The 23,884-nt window shown below is 32.9% G+C and overlaps 2 long non-coding RNA genes and 2 pseudogenes across 2 annotated transcripts; 2 read left to right on the forward strand and 2 right to left on the reverse strand.

Annotated features, from left to right (window-relative positions):
* Positions 1–3,217: 3,217 nt before the first annotated feature.
* Positions 3,218–3,667, forward strand: LOC110769168 (secreted RxLR effector protein 161 pseudogene; annotated as a pseudogene).
* Positions 3,668–9,815: 6,148 nt separating this feature from the next.
* LOC148296200 (uncharacterized) lies at positions 9,816–13,366 on the forward strand. Its single transcript, XR_015833692.1, has 3 exons — positions 9,816–10,419; positions 10,534–10,614; positions 13,218–13,366. It is a non-coding gene; the product is annotated as an uncharacterized LOC148296200 (long non-coding RNA).
* A 183-nt stretch (positions 13,367–13,549) lies between these two features.
* On the reverse strand, positions 13,550–17,018 carry LOC148296201 (uncharacterized). Its single transcript, XR_015833693.1, has 3 exons — positions 16,512–17,018; positions 16,317–16,397; positions 13,550–13,713 (listed from the first exon to the last, which is right to left on the reverse strand). It is a non-coding gene; the product is annotated as an uncharacterized LOC148296201 (long non-coding RNA).
* A 6,237-nt stretch (positions 17,019–23,255) lies between these two features.
* LOC148296202 (secreted RxLR effector protein 161 pseudogene) lies at positions 23,256–23,705 on the reverse strand (annotated as a pseudogene).
* Positions 23,706–23,884: the final 179 nt, after the last annotated feature.

Genomic DNA, 23,884 nt, shown 5'->3' on the forward strand with positions numbered 1-23,884 from the left:
AATTGGTACAGGATCAAGCTTTAGTAGAGTTTCAGACAGAGGTTTTCTTTGATACTAATGAACGCAGAAGCAAGTTCGAGAAACCTGGAAAAATAAAACCTTGAGGAGTCAAAAACCACAAACAGACTACAGTTGTATTAAAAGAAAAATAAAACAATTGGCAAACAACATTCAATTACCCTCATGAGCTCCTATATTCAAATTCTTTTGTGGCAGAAACTTTTGATTAGTTTGTCTAGGGAATATGATTCTATTGCTGAAGTTGATAGAAGAAACAAAGGACACTGAGACTATAGGAGTTCAGGAGGTTATTGGGTTCTTTGAAATCCATGAACAACGTTTGCAAAGGCACACTGAGAAATTGACAAAAAAAGGCATTTTCTAGGTCGAAGTGTGAATCCCTAGGGATCAATCAAACACAGGTCAACTTGGAAGTTCAAAGTCTAAGAAGAACTGGAAACCACAGAAATAGAAGAAAGGGGATGCAAAGTCTGAGAACAATTCCAAGAAGGAAAACCAGAATGAAGGAGCAAAGGTCCTTGCAAAACAGGGGTGACACAAGCTTCACTATGGTGCTTGTTGGTTCAAAGGGCAAGCCTAAATGCTACAAATGTGATAGGGTTTGGTCATTTGGCAAAGGACTGCAGAGGCAAACCAGCTCAGACCAGCTACACTATGCAACACATAAGGAGGAAGAAGGTACAATGTTTTATGCATGTCATTCTGCTTCTGTAGTGAAAAATAACGATGTGTGGTATGTAGATGGTGCTTGTAGCAATCATATGACCCTCACATGAATCCCTTATAATCAATGTTGATACAAATGTCACTACAAAGGTAAAAATGGGCAACAAGAGATTTGGTGCAGGGCACTAGTAAATGGTACCTTAGTGATTGACACTGAAGTTAGGCCTAGATACATTAAGGAAGAGTCATGCTTGTACCAGGGGTGGATGAAAATCTGCTCAGGTGTTGGGTCAGATGGGGGAACATGGATATTCCTTGATTTTTTGAAACTCAATGGTGGAGGTATTTGATGACAACTCAATGGAACACTTGGTTGCTAAAGTTCCAATGACAGGGAATAGATGTTTTCCACTCTCTCTGAAATATAGTGAATTCTGTGGCTATGAAGGGCAACTATTGTAGATACTATTTGGTGTTGGCATAGGAGGTTTGGTTTATGGACTGCCAAAAATTGGGAATGCAGAGGGAATTTGCTAAGGCTTTGCAATGGGGGAAAGCACATAGAGACTCCTTTGGTAAAGAGAAGACTTGGAGAGCAAGTGAGCCACTGGAACTCATCTACTCAGATGTTTGTGGACCAATGCAGACCACGACTATTGGTGGAAACATCTACTCAGATGTTTATGGACCAATGCACATAGAGAATCCTTTGGTAAAGAGAAGACTTGGCAGAGCAAGTGAGCCACTGGAACTCATCTACTCAGATGTTTGTGGACCAATGCAGACCATGACTATTGGTGGAAATAGATGCTTCTTGACTTTTATTGATGATTGCACTAGAATGTGTTGGGTGTATTTCATTCAGTACAAGTCTAAAGTGTTCAATATTTTCAACAACTTTAAGGCTATGGTGGAGCTACAAAGTGGCTACAAGATCAAAAGGCTTAGAAGTGATAGAGGAGGAGAGTATACCTCACTTGAATTTTTGAAGTTCTGTGAAGATGTAGGCATGGAAAGGCAGCTCACTGTGGCTTACTCACCTCAGCAAAATGGGGTTGCTGAGAGGAAAAACAAGACCATTGTTGAAATGAGTAAGGAAATGATGAATGAGAAGAGGCTTCCATTTAAATTCTGGGGAGAGGCAGTGAATATTGCTGTCTACATTCAAAACATGTGTCCCACAAAAGCTTTGCATAATTCAACCTCATTTGAAGCTTTTAGTGGAAGGAAGCCAAGAGTCAAACATTTGAATGTATTTGGCTCTATATGCTTTTGTCATGTGCCTAGTCAGTTGAGATCAAAACTGGAGGATTCAGCTATCAAATGCATTTTTGTTGGCTATGGCAAATGTGAGAAAGGTTATAGAGTGTATAATCTGCATACTAATAAAATTGTAGTTTCTAGAAGTGTGATTTTTTATGAAGGATGTTTCTGGAATTGGAAGAAGCAGAATGTGGAACATGTCACAGTTCCCATGAGTTTGGAAGAGCATCCTAGTGCTACTGAAGAAGAATATGAAGTTACAACTTCATCTACACCAGAAACTCATATTGGAAATTACTCTGGAGCAAATGAAAAAATTTCAGGCTCTACTAATGCTGGCTCACAAAGTGAATCACCAAGTTCTACTCCTGTGAAGCTCAGAGATATAACTGAGATTTATGCTCGATGCAATATGAGCATCATTGAGCCATAAAATTTTGAAGAAGCCTCAAGGGACAAAGCTTGACAACAAGCAATGGAAGCAGAGATGGAAATAATTAAGAAGAATGAGACTTGGGAACTAGTTGACAGACCTAGTGAAAAACCTATATAATTGGTGTTAAATGGGTGTATAAAACCAAATTGAATCTTGATGGTTCAATTCAGAAGCATAAAGCTAGGTTGGTGGTCAAGGGCTATGCACAAAAGCCTGGAATCGATTTCAATGAGACATTTGCTCCTGTGGCTAGATTAGACACTATCAGGACTCTCATAGCTTTGGCAGCTCAAAAGGGTTGGTGGCTATATCAGTTAGATGTCAAATCTGCCTTTCTAAATGGTGTGCTTAAGGAGGAAGTATATGTGGATTAGCCTGATGGTTTTGTGGTTAAACACTATGAGGATAAGGTGTACAAATTGAAGAAAGCCTTGTATGGTTTGAAATAGGCACCAAGGGCCTGGTATGAAGAAATCAATGTTTATCTCATCAGTTGTGGGTATGTTAGAAGCACAAGTGAGGCAACATTGTATTGCAAGACCAAGGAGGATTCAGGAACACTAATTGTCTTAATTTATGTTGATGACATAGTGTATACAAGCATCAGTGAGGAGCTTATTACTGAATTCAAATAAGAAATGATGAGAAGGTATGAAATGACTGATCTGGGACTTCTATATCATTTTCTTGGAATGGCTGTGATTCAAACTAAACATAGCATCTTCATTAGTCAAAAGAAATATGCATTGACTTTATTGAATAAGTTTGGGTTACACCAATGCAAGCCTATTAGCATTCCTTTAGTGACAAGTAAGAAGTTATGCAAAGATGATGGTAGATGAGAATCAATACAGACAAATTGTGGGGAGTCTATTGTACCTAACTGTTACAAGGCCAGACATAATGTTTGCAGCTAGTCTTTTGGCAAGGTTTATGCATTGTCCTACCAAGAAGCACTGTGGGACAGCAAAAAGGGTTTTGAGGTACATACAAGGGACAATAGACTACGGTATTGAATATCAGAAAGGCAATAAGGCTATACTGATAGGATATTGTGACAGTGACTGGAGTGGAAGTCAAGACGACATGAAGAGCACCTCAGGTTATGCTTTCTCATTTGGAAGTGGTGTGTTTTCTTGGGCATCAGTCAAGCAACATAGTGTTGCTCTCTCCACAGCTAAAGCTAAGTATGTTAGTGCAAGTGAAGAACTACTCAGGCTATATGGTCGAGATTTGTGCTTGAGGATTTTGGAGAATTGCAGACAGAAGCAACTCCATTGATGGTAGATAACACCTCTGCCATTGCAATAACCAGAAATCTTGTTTTCCATCAAAAGACCAAGCATATCAATCGCAAATATCACTTCATCCGAGATGCTTTACAAGAAGGTGTAGTGGATTTGAGATATTGCAAATCTGAAGAGCAAGTGGCTGATATCTTCACAAAAGCTCTGCCTAAGGATTCGTTCAACTATTTGAGAGGACTGGTAGGAGTTAAACCAGTTAACAATTTAGAAGGGAATGTTGAAATGTAAATTATTCCCTAGTTTAATCCTTAGCTAGACAAGTGTCAGGCTTTGATGCCATCACACATTGTAGGACTTATATGTCCTAGTTTTATGCCAACTGTACAGCTCATATTGCTAACACAATTGTAAGGCTAGATTTGTTTTCATTTCTTGTTGATGAGCACATAATTATTACATGTAATATCCCTTAAATGATATTTGTTAGTATCTTATGGGCTCGTTTGGTACACAGGATTGGCTTGGACTGGCTTGGACTAAATTTAGTACCATGTTTGTTTTATCTAATCCTAGTCTTAGATGGGATTGCTAATACCGGGCCCACCAAAAACACCTCCTTAGGAGGGGACTACTAATCCCATGTGAAAAGGGAGGATTAGCTAGTCCTAATGCTCACCAATGTATAAAATGCATATATTATATTGTAAAATTAATAACATATATTATTATTATTAAACTTACTTACACATATACTATAATGTACATATATACATGTATATACACATAAATATATCATATATGTATATATGTATATATATACATACACATATATACATATATAATATATATAATATACATATACATATATAATATATATAATATACATATACATATATACATGTATATTATTATTATAATATACCCATATACACATATACATATTAATATTATAATAATAATATACGTGTATATATGTAATATATATTATATATTATATATTATATATTATAATACATATATATATATATGTATATATATTATACCCATGTATGTATTATAGTATACATATACACACATATATACACATATACATTATATATGTATTATATATATTGTAATATACATATATACATGTATATATATATTATAAAATACATATATATATATATATATGTATTATACCCATGTCTATATTATAATATACATATATACACCTATATACACATATATTATATATGTATAATGTATGTATATATTATATATATATATATATATATATATATATATAATATACATATATACATGGGTATAATACATATATATATATATATATATATATTATAAAATACATATATATATATATATGTATATATGTATATACATGTATGTGTACATATATATACATACATATGTTCATATTATTTATAATATACATTATACATGTATATACACATACATGTCACATATATTATAAAATACATATGTACACATACATAATACATGTATTTATACATATATACATATACATAGATAGTTTTGAAGAAAAAAAAAAATCTAGTCCTAGTCCAAGCGTACACCAAACGCAGGATAAGTGTTATCCAACTTAGACCAAGCCAAGCCAAGCCAAGACAGTCCCTAAGTATAGTCCATGCCAAGACAGTCCTGTGTACCAAACGACCCCTATTTGTTTAATTTTGGACTAATTTCTTTGATACATGGGTATGTCACATGTGAGGTGTTGTTGTTACAAGGATGGCTTATTCAACTTGGACAATAAACATGTCATGGGCATTCACATGGGTTGGCAACAAGATGATGAAAGGCTACCTTTTGGAGGTTTGCACATGCCAAAGGAATGCAAAGAGAGAGATGGTTGGCCACCAAAGGAAAGAGATAAGGAAATGGAATCATGATGGCAATAAACAATGGAAGTGGAGCATCAATTGAGGAATTAAAGAAGAAGAAAGCTACGGGAATGGCATGATGGGATAATAATTTATTCAAGACATATTGCAAGGTTGCAACATGAGCTTCTCCTATAAATAGAGAGATCCTCCACACCATTCAACACACACCCAAGCTCCACAACTCTTGAGCTTTCTCTCTTCCCTCCATCTTTCTATGTTTTAATTTCTGTTTTTAGTTTTATTTTATTATGGGGAACTAACTCCCTATCTAAGGCTAGGGAGAAAGCTTTTAATATAAGTGTGTAATTTTTATTAGTTTGATCCAAACTTAAGCTTTAATGTGAATTTGTAGTTTTTGTTCAAATGGAATTTGTATTTTTCTTTTTAATTAATTGATGAATGTTTGATAATCTATTTCATGGGTTCAATCATGTTTTTCCCATTGTGTAGTAAAAACTTTCATGCTTTTAAAAGAGAAGAGAATTACTAAAGATTAATAGATTTTCGACGAAGATTATTTTTTGATAGTTTGTTGCCATTGGTACAAGTTATGCTTAGAATACTTCTAAAGGAAATTAAAAAGAGCTTTAATTATTTTGAACAACTTCATTGGAAAATATTTTGTGGATCAAATTAATAAGAGTTGCATGCTTATGTTAGAAGTGGAAACCCAATGCCTTAGTTTTTTAATCAATTGAATTTTCTTTAAATCAAATCTTGCATAAATCTACCTCTCAATCACACTTGTTCTTTTTCATCTCTGTTATTTTCTTTACACTGCTCTCTGTGGATACGACACTCGGACTTCCGAGCTACACTACTATACGATACATTCCCTTGGGTTTTGCAAAGTGGTACGAACACTTGTAAAAGGTATATTTTTGTTGGAATGAAATCAGCGTGTGTGTGTGTGTGTGCATTGCTATGTTCAATGCTCAGTAACAGACTCTCTCTCTCACAACGTCTCTCTCATTCTTTGCAACTATTTCATATTCTCCTTTCCCAAGAAAACCACTGCAATTGGAATCTCAACAATAGCAACATCTCTTTACATGCTTCAGTCTGGAAAAGTCCCCATACACTGGCAGACAAATTATGCATGCAACGTGATACTGAATGTTTAGTGTCACGCCTGACAATTGTTCCCATTGGTATTATATATCAAGAAACTCAAGAGAACATCAATAAAATCTTCATCAGACTCTACGAAGATAATTTTGTTGCTCCTCTTGTCCACCACGGCCTGCAAGCTTATAATATTCTTCACAGTTTTATCAGCCATTTATAATGTAAGAAAGTAAAAAGCGGTAAGTTGTTTTCCTGCTTAAACATGAAAGGACTTCAAAATATAATTCAAGTATGGCGAAAGAGAGACAAAATTTTGCAGAATTAATAGTTTGAAAAACAGGTCAGAGCTTGAGTAGATAACAAGTATATAATTCAAATCTAAAACCAGCAACCAACATTTTTATCAACATAGCTAGTCTGATCCAGAGTTACGTAGTCCATGAGGAGATTTTGAATGAATAACGTTTTGGGAAAGCTTCATGAAATTCACCAGTCTTTCTCAGTAAATTTGCAGGTCGGCTTTTCCATTTCTGTTTTATATCAATCTATCTTCTAATTAAAGTGAAATTAATATAACAAGTGGGAAAAGAAAATTAGGCATTGATCGACAGGTTCTTCTGTGCAGGAAAGGAAAAGAGCTCTTTCAGTATGCAAGAAATTAATGGACAATTATAATGGAAAATTCCAAACAACTTGACATCATAAGTACATTTAGAAAGAAAAAAAAAAAGACATGGAATTCAAAGTTCAAACCTTTTTGGGTAAAACTGCCGAAGAAAAGGATGAAGCTAAAGAAAACACAAAGACTTAAACAAAGGGCCTGCAGAAAGTAATATATGTAGAAAAAGATCATGAGTCTGGAAAGATGTCAGAGGGAGGATCACTTGATATATGAGGTGCATGTTATGACCCTCCATCCATCCTTAACTTTTGAAAAGGGAAGCATTCATTACTTGACTAGGAACAAACATCCCACTTCACCGTAACCTGAAGATTCCAATCTCTTAAACTAAGAATAGCATTCATAAATAAGAATAGTACAATTCCGAGAAGAGAGAAAAGCAAATAGCCTACATAAGAGGCCTCAGGTCAATCATGAAGCAAAATTCCATTAAAATATCATAATAAAGAAACATCCACCTCCACTGGCACGAACTTGAACCGGTGAGTAAGATTCGTAGTACTAACATAAGAAAGTACAAACACATAATAAACCATATACTGGAGTTCCAGTTTGTAGAAATAGGAGAAGCATCGGATAGAGCAGAGTCACCAAGAAAAGAAACCACCAAAAGACACAAAGCCTGAAACAATTAAAGGTATAGCCGCGAGGCTATACTTGTTTTGACAAGTGGGACCCCAGGCACTAGACGGGTCTCTTTTTTTCCTTATAAATGATATAGCCGCGCGGCTTTACTATGGAGTTTTTTTTACAAAAATAGTATAGCCGCACCGCTATACCTGTTTTGACACAAGGTCGCCCAAGCGCTAGCCAGGTCCTTTTTTTTCAATAAATCGTTTAGCCGCACTCTTGGATATTTTCAAAATAATGCTGCCCGGCTTTACTACCGTTTTTTTTTAATTAAAAAATAATATAGCCACTTGGCTATACCCTTTTTGGACATTTTTTAACATGTGGGCACCTAATCGCTAGGTGGGTGCCTAATCACTAGACGAGCGCCTAGACGCTAGGCGGGTACCCTTTTTTTCTATAAATATTCTATTTGTTGTTTAATTAAATTATTAGAATAATATTGATTGATGTTCCTCAAACAAGCATCACTCAAGAGAATGAGCTAGATTAAAATCAAACATTCCCACAAAAAAAGACGAAGAAAAAATTGAACTCTCAAATTGATTTACTCTGAAATTTCTCTCTCTTCAATATCTGCACTGGATATGTTGAAACTAGCCATTAAATATTAATAAAGTATAAACTAATGCAACTAGGAGAGTACTTTTTTTATTATTATTATTTAAATAAAAGGTATATAATATATTTAAAATACATACATACGTGTACAATACGAGTATTAAAAGTGAAAATGCTAAATTCTTTATATGGGTAATAACTCTGAAAAAGTAAATACTCAAAAGGGTGGACTCGGGTAATGGCCTAAGGGTAATGGATAATGCTCTAAACTATCAACAAACAAAAATTGGGGAAAAACAATTTTTAAAAAAAGATCACAGTATTTGTGTCAAGAGTATAGCCGCAGGGCTATACTATTTATAAAAATAAGAATTAAAAAAAAAAGCACCTGTGAGTGATTCGTGTAAAAACCGTATAGCTGTTTGAGTATATTAGATTTAAAAGGTGTATAGCTGCGCGGCTATATTATTTATTAAAAAATATTTATAAAAAAAGGACTCTTCTAGTTGCATTAGTTTATACTTTTTAGATATTAATTTGCTAGTTTCAATATATATACTTTATAGATTTAAATGTTTTTAAATATATTATTTTTATTCAATATTATGCGAAAATTATATGTATAATACATGAATTTTATGTGTATTATTGAAAATTTTGTACAAAACCAAGTGTATTAAACATGAAAAATACATACATACGTGCACAATACAAGTATTAAAAGTGAAAATGCTAAATTCTTTATAAGGGTCATAACTCTGGAAAAGTAAAAACTCAAAAGGGGACAATAAAGACTACGGTAATGGCCTAATTGTAATGGATAATGCTCTAAACTATTGATAGACAATGCAACACATGTCTAGAAATTCACTAAACTATCTCTAACATAAGCAACCATAAACTTAAAAGGAAAAAAGTACTTTTTTTTTCTTTTTGGGTACGAGGAGACTAAAAGTCACTAAACCAATAACACCAACCGAAACAGTACACATACTGAATTTATTACAAAGACCTTCACTGCACTGAAATAAGAAGACTAATATATTGACAAAATTATTTTCCTTCAAGCATTCTGAAACCGGGACCAGCATTGATGATAAACATGCTAATCAAGGTATGCCTTGTTAACAACATTTTTTCATGGCGTCACAATTCTACCATCGACAATAAAATTTCTAAAAATCCAAACATTTTTAGACCAAAGATATGTTAACTTTTAAGACTTATCTTAGGATAATTGCACCAAAAAGTTATTAAAAAAAAAATCCACAATAAAAAGCAAAAACTACATTGCAGTTATTATTTTATAACAAAACTTATAAGGAACATTAAGACCAGGGCCGGCCCTGAGCCTGGGCACCGAGGGCGACGGCCATGGGCCTCCAATTTTTGGGGCCTCAAAATTTTTTTTTAATATTACTGGAGCCCAAACTTAAATTTTTTTTTATTTATAAAAAACACATATTCTCTTTGCCCATAAAGAGCTTTTCTGCTTCCAAAAAGTTTGTCCCTTTCCCACCGTGTTCTCCTCTCTTTTTAGTTGTTAATATATTCCCTCTCCCACGCTCTGTTCTTTGTCTTTGCCCATAAAAAGCATTTCTGCTTCCAAAAAAATTGTCCCTTTCCCACCGTGTTCTCCTCTCTTTTTATTTGTCAATATATAATATATTACCATTTTCTTTTCATTAAAAAAAATATATTACCCTTCTCCTCCCATGCTCTGTTCTCCCAAGTTATATTTTCCCTTCTCTTCTCCGAAGCTCTCTTCTTGTCTGTCTTTGACCCAAAAGAAAAGCTCTCTTAAATTTATTATTTCCAGTTTTTCTCTCATCCCTCTTTTATCTTTGTCTTTGAATTGATCTATCCAAAGAAATATTTGTAGATTTCTTTCTTCTACACTACAGACTCTAAAAGATTATCTGAGTGAGTGAGGATGAGGTTCGTCAACAATAACCCCATATTTGAATTATTTCCATTATCTTTATACATATTTTTTATATAGATTTGAATTCTTTATACATGTCTTTATACATATTTGTTATATTATTGCAGATGTGCAAGTGCAATATAGATCAATTGAAGTGAAAGCTCTGCAAGAATGAAGCAGTTTAATACAACTTAAGCATAAACCAGGTTGTATTGCTTTTTTTTTTTATTGCTTAAAATCAGTTTTTTTCCTTTGCTGGTTGAGTTTGGTTGCTTTGTTGGTTGTGTTTGGTTGGTTGCTTTGCTAGTTGTAGTAACAAAAATGGTTAGGAAACATGAATCTGGAAGTCAGAAAAGAAATAAAATGAGAAAAATAGAAAAAATGATTCAAACTCAAAAAGGAGCTCTTGATAAGTTTTTTAAAACTAGTTCTTCAATTGAAGATCCATCTGATGAATTAGTTAATGAATCTCAACAACCAATTAGTCAGGAAGAAGATATGATAGAAAATGAAGAGGTTGATGCCCTCATTGAGAATGAAAATAATCATGCTTTGAATATCTATGATCCAAGAATTTGGGATAACATTGATAACAAAACAAAGGATATTTTAATAGAAAAGGGTCCTGTAAGAGAAAGTAATCTAAAGTTTCCTGTTGATGGGCTCTCTAGGCATTTTTCATATTCTTATTTTACAAGAAAGTTATCAAATGGGGAGGGTCAGGATAGAAAATGGCTAGTGTACTCAAAAGATGTGGACAAAGTATATTGTTTTTGTTGTAAGTTATTTAAATCTGTGAAAATTAAAAGTTTGTTGGCAAATGAAGGGCTTAATGACTGGAAACGTTTAAGTGAGAGGCTTAAACAACATGAAACTAGTAGTGAGCATATCAATAACATGACAACTTGGATTGACATGCAAATTAGATTGAAAAAGAATGAAACAATTGATAAAGAGCTACAAGTGCAAATTAAAAAAGAGAAGGAACATTGGAAATTGGTTTTAGTAAGAATAATTTCTGTTGTGAAATGTCTTGCTAAAAGAAATTTAGCTTTTCGTGGAGAGAATGAGAAAATTTACCAAGATAACAATGGTAATTTTTTGGGGCTGCTTGAATTAATTGCGGAATTTGATTTGGTATTGCAAGAGCATTTTAGACGTATTCAGAATGATGAGATTCATTATCACTATCTTAGTCATAAAATTCAAAATGAGTTTATTGGTATGTTAGGCTCCAAGGTTAGAAGTGCTATCATTGAAAAAATCAAAGAGGCAAAATATTTTTCTGTAATACTTGATTGTACTCCGGATGTAAGTAACCATGAGCAAATGACTTTAATAATTCGATGTGTAGATATGTCAAATGCTCCCATAAAGGTAGAAGAGTATTTTTTAGAGTTCTTGAAAGTGGATGATACATCTGGATGTGGGCTTTTTAATGAGTTACAAGCTGTATTACAGTGTCTTACACTTGATATTAATAATGTAAGGGGCCAAGGTTATGATAATGGAGCTAACATGAAGGGGAAAAACAATGGTGTGCAAACAAGGTTTCTGAAAATAAATCCTAGGGCATTTTATATGCCATGTGCTTGTCATTCTCTTAATTTAACAGTTTGTGATATGGCAAACTCTTGTGTTAAAGCTGTGTCATTTTTTGGTGTTGTGCAACGTATGTATACTCTATTTGCTAGTTCTACAAAGAGGTGGAAAATTTTTCAAGATCATGTACATGGATTAACTCTTAAACCATTGTCAACAACAAGATGGGAAAGTCATATTAATGGTGTTCAAGCCATAATAACCCAAACTGATGATATAAGAGAAGCTCTATTTGAATTGTCTAGGGTTAGTGAAGATGCAAAAACAAAGAGTGAAGCTGAATCTTTAGCTACACATGAACTTGAAAATTTTGAATTTTTGTTGGGCATGAGTATATGGCATAACATTTTGAAAAAAATTGACTTGGTTAGCCAAAAATTGCAATATGGAGATATGCAAATTGATGTTGCAATAAAACATTTGAAGGGGCTGGTCTCTTATTTTGTAGACTATAGGGAAAATGGGTTCACATTGGCCCTACTTTCTGCTAAAGAGATTGCATCAAAGATGGAAATTGATCCTGTATTTCCTGAAAAACGTCAAAGTCGAAGAAAAAAACAATTTGATGAAAATGACCATAAAGAGACATTTCAATTTGCTGAAGAATCTTTTAGGGTTAATTATTTTCTTGTTGTAGTTGATGCTGCAATTTCTTCTTTGAGGAGTAGATTTGAACAATTAGAAATATTTGAAGGCATTTTTGGTTTTTTGTTTGATCCTCAGAATTTATTTCAAATGAATTATATTAGATTGCGTGAATGTTGTAGAAATCTTGAAGCTGCATTAACACATAATAATGAATCTGATATTAATGCTGATGATTTGTTTTCTGAATTGGAAGTGTTACAAATGTATTTACCGAAAGAGACAAAGACAGCCATTGAAGTTCTTGAGTTTGTAAAAGTTGTGGATTGTTTTCCAAATGTCTCAATTGCTTATAGAATTATACTGACTCTGCCAGTAACTGTAGCATCTGCAGAAAGAAGTTTTTCAAAATTAAAATTACTAAAATCTTATTTGCGATCAATTATGTCACAAGAAAGGTTAAATGGATTGGCAATCTTATGTATTGAAAAGAATATGTTGGGAAATATTGATTTTGAAGAGGTTATTGATGATTTTGCTTCTCAAAATGCTAGAAGATCAAGAATTTTTAATGTTGGAAAATATTGATTTAATGTTACTGCTTTTGTGTTTTGATTTATAGATGATGGAGTGGAAGTCAAAGCAGCATTTTGTTTACAATTGAGCCATTTGAGAACTAAGCCCTATTGAAGAGCCACTAAGCCACTTGAGAAGCATTTTGTTGTTTATGGATCATGTACTTTTGGTTTTTTTTCGTTAGTTGAATCAAATTATTACATTTAGCAACCTTAGTTGTTTTCGGATACTTTGCCCCCCTATTCATAAAAAGAAAAATGAATGAACACATTCAAGAAAAACATATATCTAAGGGCCTCATTTAATTTTTGGCCATGGGCCACCAAAATGTCAGGGCCGGCCCTGATAGGGGGGCAAAGTATCCGAAAACAACTAAGGTTGCTAAATGTAATAATTTCATTCAACTAACGAAAAAAAACCAAAAGTACATGATCCATAAACAACAAAATGCTTCTCAAGTGGCTTAGTGGCTCTTCAATAGGGCTTAGTTCTCAAATGGCTCAATTGTAAACAAAATGCTGCTTTGACTTCCACTCCATCATCTATAAATCAAAACACAAAAGCAGTAACATTAAATCAATATTTTCCAACATTAAAAATTCTTGATCTTCTAGCATTTTGAGAAGCAAAATCATCAATAACCTCTTCAAAATCAATATTTCCCAACATATTCTTTTCAATACATAAGATTGCCAATCCATTTAACCTTTCTTGTGACATAATTGATCGCAAATAAGATTTTAGTAATTTTAATTTTGAAAAACTTCTTTCTGCAGATGCTACAGTTACTGGCAGAGTCAGTATAATTCTATAAGCAATTGAGACATTTGGAAAACAATCCACAACTTTTACAAACTCAAGAACTTCAATGGCTGTCTTTGTCTCTTTCGGTAAATACATTTGTAACACTTCCAATTCAGAAAACAAATCATCAGCATTAATATCAGATTCATTATTATGTGTTAATGCAGCTTCAAGATTTCTACAACATTCACGCAATCTAATATAATTCATTTGAAATAAATTCTGAGGATCAAACAAAAAACCAAAAATGCCTTCAAATATTTCTAATTGTTCAAATCTACTCCTCAAAGAAGAAATTGCAGCATCAACTACAACAAGAAAATAATTAACCCTAAAAGATTCTTCAGCAGATTGAAATGTCTCTTTATGGTCATTTTCATCAAATTGTTTTTTTCTTCGACTTTGACGTTTTTCAGGAAATACAGGATCAATTTCCATCTTTGATGCAATCTCTTTAGCAGAAAGTAGGGCCAATGTGAACCCATTTTCCCTATAGTCTACAAAATAAGAGACCAGCCCCTTCAAATGTTTTATTGCAACATCAATTTGCATATCTCCATATTGCAATTTTTGGCTAACCAAGTCAATTTTTTTCAAAATGTTATGCCATATACTCATGCCCAACAAAAATTCAAAATTTTCAAGTTCATGTGTAGCTAAAGATTCAGCTTCACTCTTTGTTTTTGCATCTTCACTAACCCTAGACAATTCAAATAGAGCTTCTCTTATATCATCAGTTTGGGTTATTATGGCTTGAACACCATTAATATGACTTTCCCATCTTGTTGTTGACAATGGTTTAAGAGTTAATCCATGTACATGATCTTGAAAAATTTTCCACCTCTTTGTAGAACTAGCAAATAGAGTATACATACGTTGCACAACACCAAAAAATGACACAGCTTTAACACAAGAGTTTGCCATATCACAAACTGTTAAATTAAGAGAATGACAAGCACATGGCATATAAAATGCCCTAGGATTTATTTTCAGAAACCTTGTTTGCACACCATTGTTTTTCCCCTTCATGTTAGCTCCATTATCATAACCTTGGCCCCTTACATTATTAATATCAAGTGTAAGACACTGTAATACAGCTTGTAACTCATTAAAAAGCCCACATCCAGATGTATCATCCACTTTCAAGAACTCTAAAAAATACTCTTCTACCTTTATGGGAGCATTTGACATATCTACACATCGAATTATTAAAGTCATTTGCTCATGGTTACTTACATCCGGAGTACAATCAAGTATTACAGAAAAATATTTTGCCTCTTTGATTTTTTCAATGATAGCACTTCTAACCTTGGAGCCTAACATACCAATAAACTCATTTTGAATTTTATGACTAAGATAGTGATAATGAATCTCATCATTCTGAATACGTCTAAAATGCTCTTGCAATACCAAATCAAATTCCGCAATTAATTCAAGCAGCCCCAAAAAATTACCATTGTTATCTTGGTAAATTTTCTCATTCTCTCCACGAAAAGCTAAATTTCTTTTAGCAAGACATTTCACAACAGAAATTATTCTTACTAAAACCAATTTCCAATGTTCCTTCTCTTTTTTAATTTGCACTTGTAGCTCTTTATCAATTGTTTCATTCTTTTTCAATCTAATTTGCATGTCAATCCAAGTTGTCATGTTATTGATATGCTCACTACTAGTTTCATGTTGTTTAAGCCTCTCACTTAAACGTTTCCAGTCATTAAGCCCTTCATTTGCCAACAAACTTTTAATTTTCACAGATTTAAATAACTTACAACAAAAACAATATACTTTGTCCACATCTTTTGAGTACACTAGCCATTTTCTATCCTGACCCTCCCCATTTGATAACTTTCTTGTAAAATAAGAATATGAAAAATGCCTAGAGAGCCCATCAACAGGAAACTTTAGATTACTTTCTCTTACAGGACCCTTTTCTATTAAAATATCCTTTGTTTTGTTATCAATGTTATCCCAAATTCTTGGATCATAGATATTCAAAGCATGATTATTTTCATTCTCAATGAGGGCATCAACCTCTTCATTTTCTATCATATCTTCTTCCTGACTAATTGGTTGTTGAGATTCATTAACTAATTCATCAGATGGATCTTCAATTGAAGAACTAGTTTTAAAAAACTTATCAAGAGCTCCTTTTTGAGTTTGAATCATTTTTTCTATTTTTCTCATTTTATTTCTTTTCTGACTTCCAGATTCATGTTTCCTAACCATTTTTGTTACTACAACTAGCAAAGCAACCAACCAAACACAACCAACAAAGCAACCAAACTCAACCAGCAAAGGAAAAAAACTGATTTTAAGCAATAAAAAAAAAAAGCAATACAACCTGGTTTATGCTTAAGTTGTATTAAACTGCTTCATTCTTGCAGAGCTTTCACTTCAATTGATCTATATTGCACTTGCACATCTGCAATAATATAACAAATATGTATAAAGACATGTATAAAGAATTCAAATCTATATAAAAAATATGTATAAAGATAATGGAAATAATTCAAATATGGGGTTATTGTTGACGAACCTCATCCTCACTCACTCAGATAATCTTTTAGAGTCTGTAGTGTAGAAGAAAGAAATCTACAAATATTTCTTTGGATAGATCAATTCAAAGACAAAGATAAAAGAGGGATGAGAGAAAAACTGGAAATAATAAATTTAAGAGAGCTTTTCTTTTGGGTCAAAGACAGACAAGAAGAGAGCTTCGGAGAAGAGAAGGGAAAATATAACTTGGGAGAACAGAGCATGGGAGGAGAAGGGTAATATATTTTTTTTAATGAAAAGAAAATGGTAATATATTATATATTGACAAATAAAAAGAGAGGAGAACACGGTGGGAAAGGGACAATTTTTTTGGAAGCAGAAATGCTTTTTATGGGCAAAGACAAAGAACAGAGCGTGGGAGAGGGAATATATTAACAACTAAAAAGAGAGGAGAACACGGTGGGAAAGGGACAAACTTTTTGGAAGCAGAAAAGCTCTTTATGGGCAAAGAGAATATGTGTTTTTTATAAATAAAAAAAAATTTAAGTTTGGGCTCCAGTAATATTAAAAAAAAAATTTGAGGCCCCAAAAATTGGAGGCCCATGGCCGTCGCCCTCGGTGCCCAGGCTCAGGGCCGGCCCTGGTCTTAATGTTCCTTATAAGTTTTGTTATAAAATAATAACTGCAATGTAGTTTTTGCTTTTTATTGTGGATTTTTTTTTTAATAACTTTTTGGTGCAATTATCCTAAGATAAGTCTTAAAAGTTAACATATCTTTGGTCTAAAAATGTTTGGATTTTTAGAAATTTTATTGTCGATGGTAGAATTGTGACGCCATGAAAAAATGTTGTTAACAAGGCATACCTTGATTAGCATGTTTATCATCAATGCTGGTCCCGGTTTCAGAATGCTTGAAGGAAAATAATTTTGTCAATATATTAGTCTTCTTATTTCAGTGCAGTGAAGGTCTTTGTAATAAATTCAGTATGTGTACTGTTTCGGTTGGTGTTATTGGTTTAGTGACTTTTAGTCTCCTCGTACCCAAAAAGAAAAAAAAAGTACTTTTTTCCTTTTAAGTTTATGGTTGCTTATGTTAGAGATAGTTTAGTGAATTTCTAGACATGTGTTGCATTGTCTATCAATAGTTTAGAGCATTATCCATTACAATTAGGCCATTACCGTAGTCTTTATTGTCCCCTTTTGAGTTTTTACTTTTCCAGAGTTATGACCCTTATAAAGAATTTAGCATTTTCACTTTTAATACTTGTATTGTGCACGTATGTATGTATTTTTCATGTTTAATACACTTGGTTTTGTACAAAATTTTCAATAATACACATAAAATTCATGTATTATACATATAATTTTCGCATAATATTGAATAAAAATAATATATTTAAAAACATTTAAATCTATAAAGTATATATATTGAAACTAGCAAATTAATATCTAAAAAGTATAAACTAATGCAACTAGAAGAGTCCTTTTTTTATAAATATTTTTTAATAAATAATATAGCCGCGCAGCTATACACCTTTTAAATCTAATATACTCAAACAGCTATACGGTTTTTACACGAATCACTCACAGGTGCTTTTTTTTTTAATTCTTATTTTTATAAATAGTATAGCCCTGCGGCTATACTCTTGACACAAATACTGTGATCTTTTTTTAAAAATTGTTTTTCCCCAATTTTTGTTTGTTGATAGTTTAGAGCATTATCCATTACCCTTAGGCCATTACCCGAGTCCACCCTTTTGAGTATTTACTTTTTCAGAGTTATTACCCATATAAAGAATTTAGCATTTTCACTTTTAATACTCGTATTGTACACGTATGTATGTATTTTAAATATATTATATACCTTTTATTTAAATAATAATAATAAAAAAAGTACTCTCCTAGTTGCATTAGTTTATACTTTATTAATATTTAATGGCTAGTTTCAACATATCCAGTGCAGATATTGAAGAGAGAGAAATTTCAGAGTAAATCAATTTGAGAGTTCAATTTTTTCTTCGTCTTTTTTTGTGGGAATGTTTGATTTTAATCTAGCTCATTCTCTTGAGTGATGCTTGTTTGAGGAACATCAATCAATATTATTCTAATAATTTAATTAAACAACAAATAGAATATTTATAGAAAAAAAGGGTACCCGCCTAGCGTCTAGGCGCTCGTCTAGTGATTAGGCACCCACCTAGCGATTAGGTGCCCACATGTTAAAAAATGTCCAAAAAGGGTATAGCCAAGTGGCTATATTATTTTTTAATTAAAAAAAAACGGTAGTAAAGCCGGGCAGCATTATTTTGAAAATATCCAAGAGTGCGGCTAAACGATTTATTGAAAAAAAAGGACCTGGCTAGCGCTTGGGCGACCTTGTGTCAAAACAGGTATAGCGGTGCGGCTATACTATTTTTGTAAAAAAAACTCCATAGTAAAGCCGCGCGGCTATATCATTTATAAGGAAAAAAAGAGACCCGTCTAGTGCCTGGGGTCCCACTTGTCAAAACAAGTATAGCCTCGCGGCTATACCTTTAATTGTTTCAGGCTTTGTGTCTTTTGGTGGTTTCTTTTCTTGGTGACTCTGCTCTATCCGATGCTTCTCCTATTTCTACAAACTGGAACTCCAGTATATGGTTTATTATGTGTTTGTACTTTCTTATGTTAGTACTACGAATCTTACTCACCGGTTCAAGTTCGTGCCAGTGGAGGTGGATGTTTCTTTATTATGATATTTTAATGGAATTTTGCTTCATGATTGACCTGAGGCCTCTTATGTAGGCTATTTGCTTTTCTCTCTTCTCGGAATTGTACTATTCTTATTTATGAATGCTATTCTTAGTTTAAGAGATTGGAATCTTCAGGTTACGGTGAAGTGGGATGTTTGTTCCTAGTCAAGTAATGAATGCTTCCCTTTTCAAAAGTTAAGGATGGATGGAGGGTCATAACATGCACCTCATATATCAAGTGATCCTCCCTCTGACATCTTTCCAGACTCATGATCTTTTTCTACATATATTACTTTCTGCAGGCCCTTTGTTTAAGTCTTTGTGTTTTCTTTAGCTTCATCCTTTTCTTCGGCAGTTTTACCCAAAAAGGTTTGAACTTTGAATTCCATGTCTTTTTTTTTTTCTTTCTAAATGTACTTATGATGTCAAGTTGTTTGGAATTTTCCATTATAATTGTCCATTAATTTCTTGCATACTGAAAGAGCTCTTTTCCTTTCCTGCACAGAAGAACCTGTCGATCAATGCCTAATTTTCTTTTCCCACTTGTTATATTAATTTCACTTTAATTAGAAGATAGATTGATATAAAACAGAAATGGAAAAGCCGACCTGCAAATTTACTGAGAAAGACTGGTGAATTTCATGAAGCTTTCCCAAAACGTTATTCATTCAAAATCTCCTCATGGACTACGTAACTCTGGATCAGACTAGCTATGTTGATAAAAATGTTGGTTGCTGGTTTTAGATTTGAATTATATACTTGTTATCTACTCAAGCTCTGACCTGTTTTTCAAACTATTAATTCTGCAAAATTTTGTCTCTCTTTCGCCATACTTGAATTATATTTTGAAGTCCTTTCATGTTTAAGCAGGAAAACAACTTACCGCTTTTTACTTTCTTACATTATAAATGGCTGATAAAACTGTGAAGAATATTATAAGCTTGCAGGCCGTGGTGGACAAGAGGAGCAACAAAATTATCTTCGTAGAGTCTGATGAAGATTTTATTGATGTTCTCTTGAGTTTCTTGATATATAATACCAATGGGAACAATTGTCAGGCGTGACACTAAACATTCAGTATCACGTTGCATGCATAATTTGTCTGCCAGTGTATGGGGACTTTTCCAGACTGAAGCATGTAAAGAGATGTTGCTATTGTTGAGATTCCAATTGCAGTGGTTTTCTTGGGAAAGGAGAATATGAAATAGTTGCAAAGAATGAGAGAGACGTTGTGAGAGAGAGAGTCTGTTACTGAGCATTGAACATAGCAATGCACACACACACACACACGCTGATTTCATTCCAACAAAAATATACCTTTTACAAGTGTTCGTACCACTTTGCAAAACCCAAGGGAATGTATCGTATAGTAGTGTAGCTCGGAAGTCCGAGTGTCGTATCCACAGAGAGCAGTGTAAAGAAAATAACAGAGATGAAAAAGAACAAGTGTGATTGAGAGGTAGATTTATGCAAGATTTGATTTAAAGAAAATTCAATTGATTAAAAAACTAAGGCATTGGGTTTCCACTTCTAACATAAGCATGCAACTCTTATTAATTTGATCCACAAAATATTTTCCAATGAAGTTGTTCAAAATAATTAAAGCTCTTTTTAATTTCCTTTAGAAGTATTCTAAGCATAACTTGTACCAATGGCAACAAACTATCAAAAAATAATCTTCGTCGAAAATCTATTAATCTTTAGTAATTCTCTTCTCTTTTAAAAGCATGAAAGTTTTTACTACACAATGGGAAAAACATGATTGAACCCATGAAATAGATTATCAAACATTCATCAATTAATTAAAAAGAAAAATACAAATTCCATTTGAACAAAAACTACAAATTCACATTAAAGCTTAAGTTTGGATCAAACTAATAAAAATTACACACTTATATTAAAAGCTTTCTCCCTAGCCTTAGATAGGGAGTTAGTTCCCCATAATAAAATAAAACTAAAAACAGAAATTAAAACATAGAAAGATGGAGGGAAGAGAGAAAGCTCAAGAGTTGTGGAGCTTGGGTGTGTGTTGAATGGTGTGGAGGATCTCTCTATTTATAGGAGAAGCTCATGTTGCAACCTTGCAATATGTCTTGAATAAATTATTATCCCATCATGCCATTCCCGTAGCTTTCTTCTTCTTTAATTCCTCAATTGATGCTCCACTTCCATTGTTTATTGCCATCATGATTCCATTTCCTTATCTCTTTCCTTTGGTGGCCAACCATCTCTCTCTTTGCATTCCTTTGGCATGTGCAAACCTCCAAAAGGTAGCCTTTCATCATCTTGTTGCCAACCCATGTGAATGCCCATGACATGTTTATTGTCCAAGTTGAATAAGCCATCCTTGTAACAACAACACCTCACATGTGACATACCCATGTATCAAAGAAATTAGTCCAAAATTAAACAAATAGGGGTCGTTTGGTACACAGGACTGTCTTGGCATGGACTATACTTAGGGACTGTCTTGGCTTGGCTTGGCTTGGTCTAAGTTGGATAACACTTATCCTGCGTTTGGTGTACGCTTGGACTAGGACTAGATTTTTTTTTTTCTTCAAAACTATCTATGTATATGTATATATGTATAAATACATGTATTATGTATGTGTACATATGTATTTTATAATATATGTGACATGTATGTGTATATACATGTATAATGTATATTATAAATAATATGAACATATGTATGTATATATATGTACACATACATGTATATACATATATACATATATATATATATATGTATTTTATAATATATATATATATATATATATATGTATTATACCCATGTATATATGTATATTATATATATATATATATATATATATATATATATATATATATAATATATACATACATTATACATATATAATATATGTGTATATAGGTGTATATATGTATATTATAATATAGACATGGGTATAATACATATATATATATATGTATTTTATAATATATATATACATGTATATATGTATATTACAATATATATAATACATATATAATGTATATGTGTATATATGTGTGTATATGTATACTATAATACATACATGGGTATAATATATATACATATATATATATATGTATTATAATATATAATATATATTACATATATACACGTATATTATTATTATAATATTAATATGTATATGTGTATATGGGTATATTATAATAATAATATACATGTATATATGTATATGTATATTATATATATTATATATGTATATGTATATTATATATATTATATATGTATATATGTGTATGTATATATATACATATATACATATATGATATATTTATGTGTATATACATGTATATATGTACATTATAGTATATGTGTAAGTAAGTTTAATAATAATAATATATGTTATTAATTTTACAATATAATATATGCATTTTATACATTGGTGAGCATTAGGACTAGCTAATCCTCCCTTTTCACATGGGATTAGTAGTCCCCTCCTAAGGAGGTGTTTTTGGTGGGCCCGGTATTAGCAATCCCATCTAAGACTAGGATTAGATAAAACAAACATGGTACTAAATTTAGTCCAAGCCAGTCCAAGCCAATCCTGTGTACCAAACGAGCCCATAAGATACTAACAAATATCATTTAAGGGATATTACATGTAATAATTATGTGCTCATCAACAAGAAATGAAAACAAATCTAGCCTTACAATTGTGTTAGCAATATGAGCTGTACAGTTGGCATAAAACTAGGACATATAAGTCCTACAATGTGTGATGGCATCAAAGCCTGACACTTGTCTAGCTAAGGATTAAACTAGGGAATAATTTACATTTCAACATTCCCTTCTAAATTGTTAACTGGTTTAACTCCTACCAGTCCTCTCAAATAGTTGAACGAATCCTTAGGCAGAGCTTTTGTGAAGATATCAGCCACTTGCTCTTCAGATTTGCAATATCTCAAATCCACTACACCTTCTTGTAAAGCATCTCGGATGAAGTGATATTTGCGATTGATATGCTTGGTCTTTTGATGGAAAACAAGATTTCTGGTTATTGCAATGGCAGAGGTGTTATCTACCATCAATGGAGTTGCTTCTGTCTGCAATTCTCCAAAATCCTCAAGCACAAATCTCGACCATATAGCCTGAGTAGTTCTTCACTTGCACTAACATACTTAGCTTTAGCTGTGGAGAGAGCAACACTATGTTGCTTGACTGATGCCCAAGAAAACACACCACTTCCAAATGAGAAAGCATAACCTGAGGTGCTCTTCATGTCGTCTTGACTTCCACTCCAGTCACTGTCACAATATCCTATCAGTATAGCCTTATTGCCTTTCTGATATTCAATACCGTAGTCTATTGTCCCTTGTATGTACCTCAAAACCCTTTTTGCTGTCCCACAGTGCTTCTTGGTAGGACAATGCATAAACCTTGCCAAAAGACTAGCTGCAAACATTATGTCTGGCCTTGTAACAGTTAGGTACAATAGACTCCCCACAATTTGTCTGTATTGATTCTCATCTACCATCATCTTTGCATAACTTCTTACTTGTCACTAAAGGAATGCTAATAGGCTTGCATTGGTGTAACCCAAACTTATTCAATAAAGTCAATGCATATTTCTTTTGACTAATGAAGATGCTATGTTTAGTTTGAATCACAGCCATTCCAAGAAAATGATATAGAAGTCCCAGATCAGTCATTTCA

This window comes from Prunus avium, chromosome 2 (assembly GCF_965620075.1).
Source record: "Prunus avium chromosome 2, drPruAviu1.hap1.1, whole genome shotgun sequence".
In the NCBI taxonomy this organism is placed as follows: Eukaryota; Viridiplantae; Streptophyta; class Magnoliopsida; order Rosales; family Rosaceae; genus Prunus; species Prunus avium.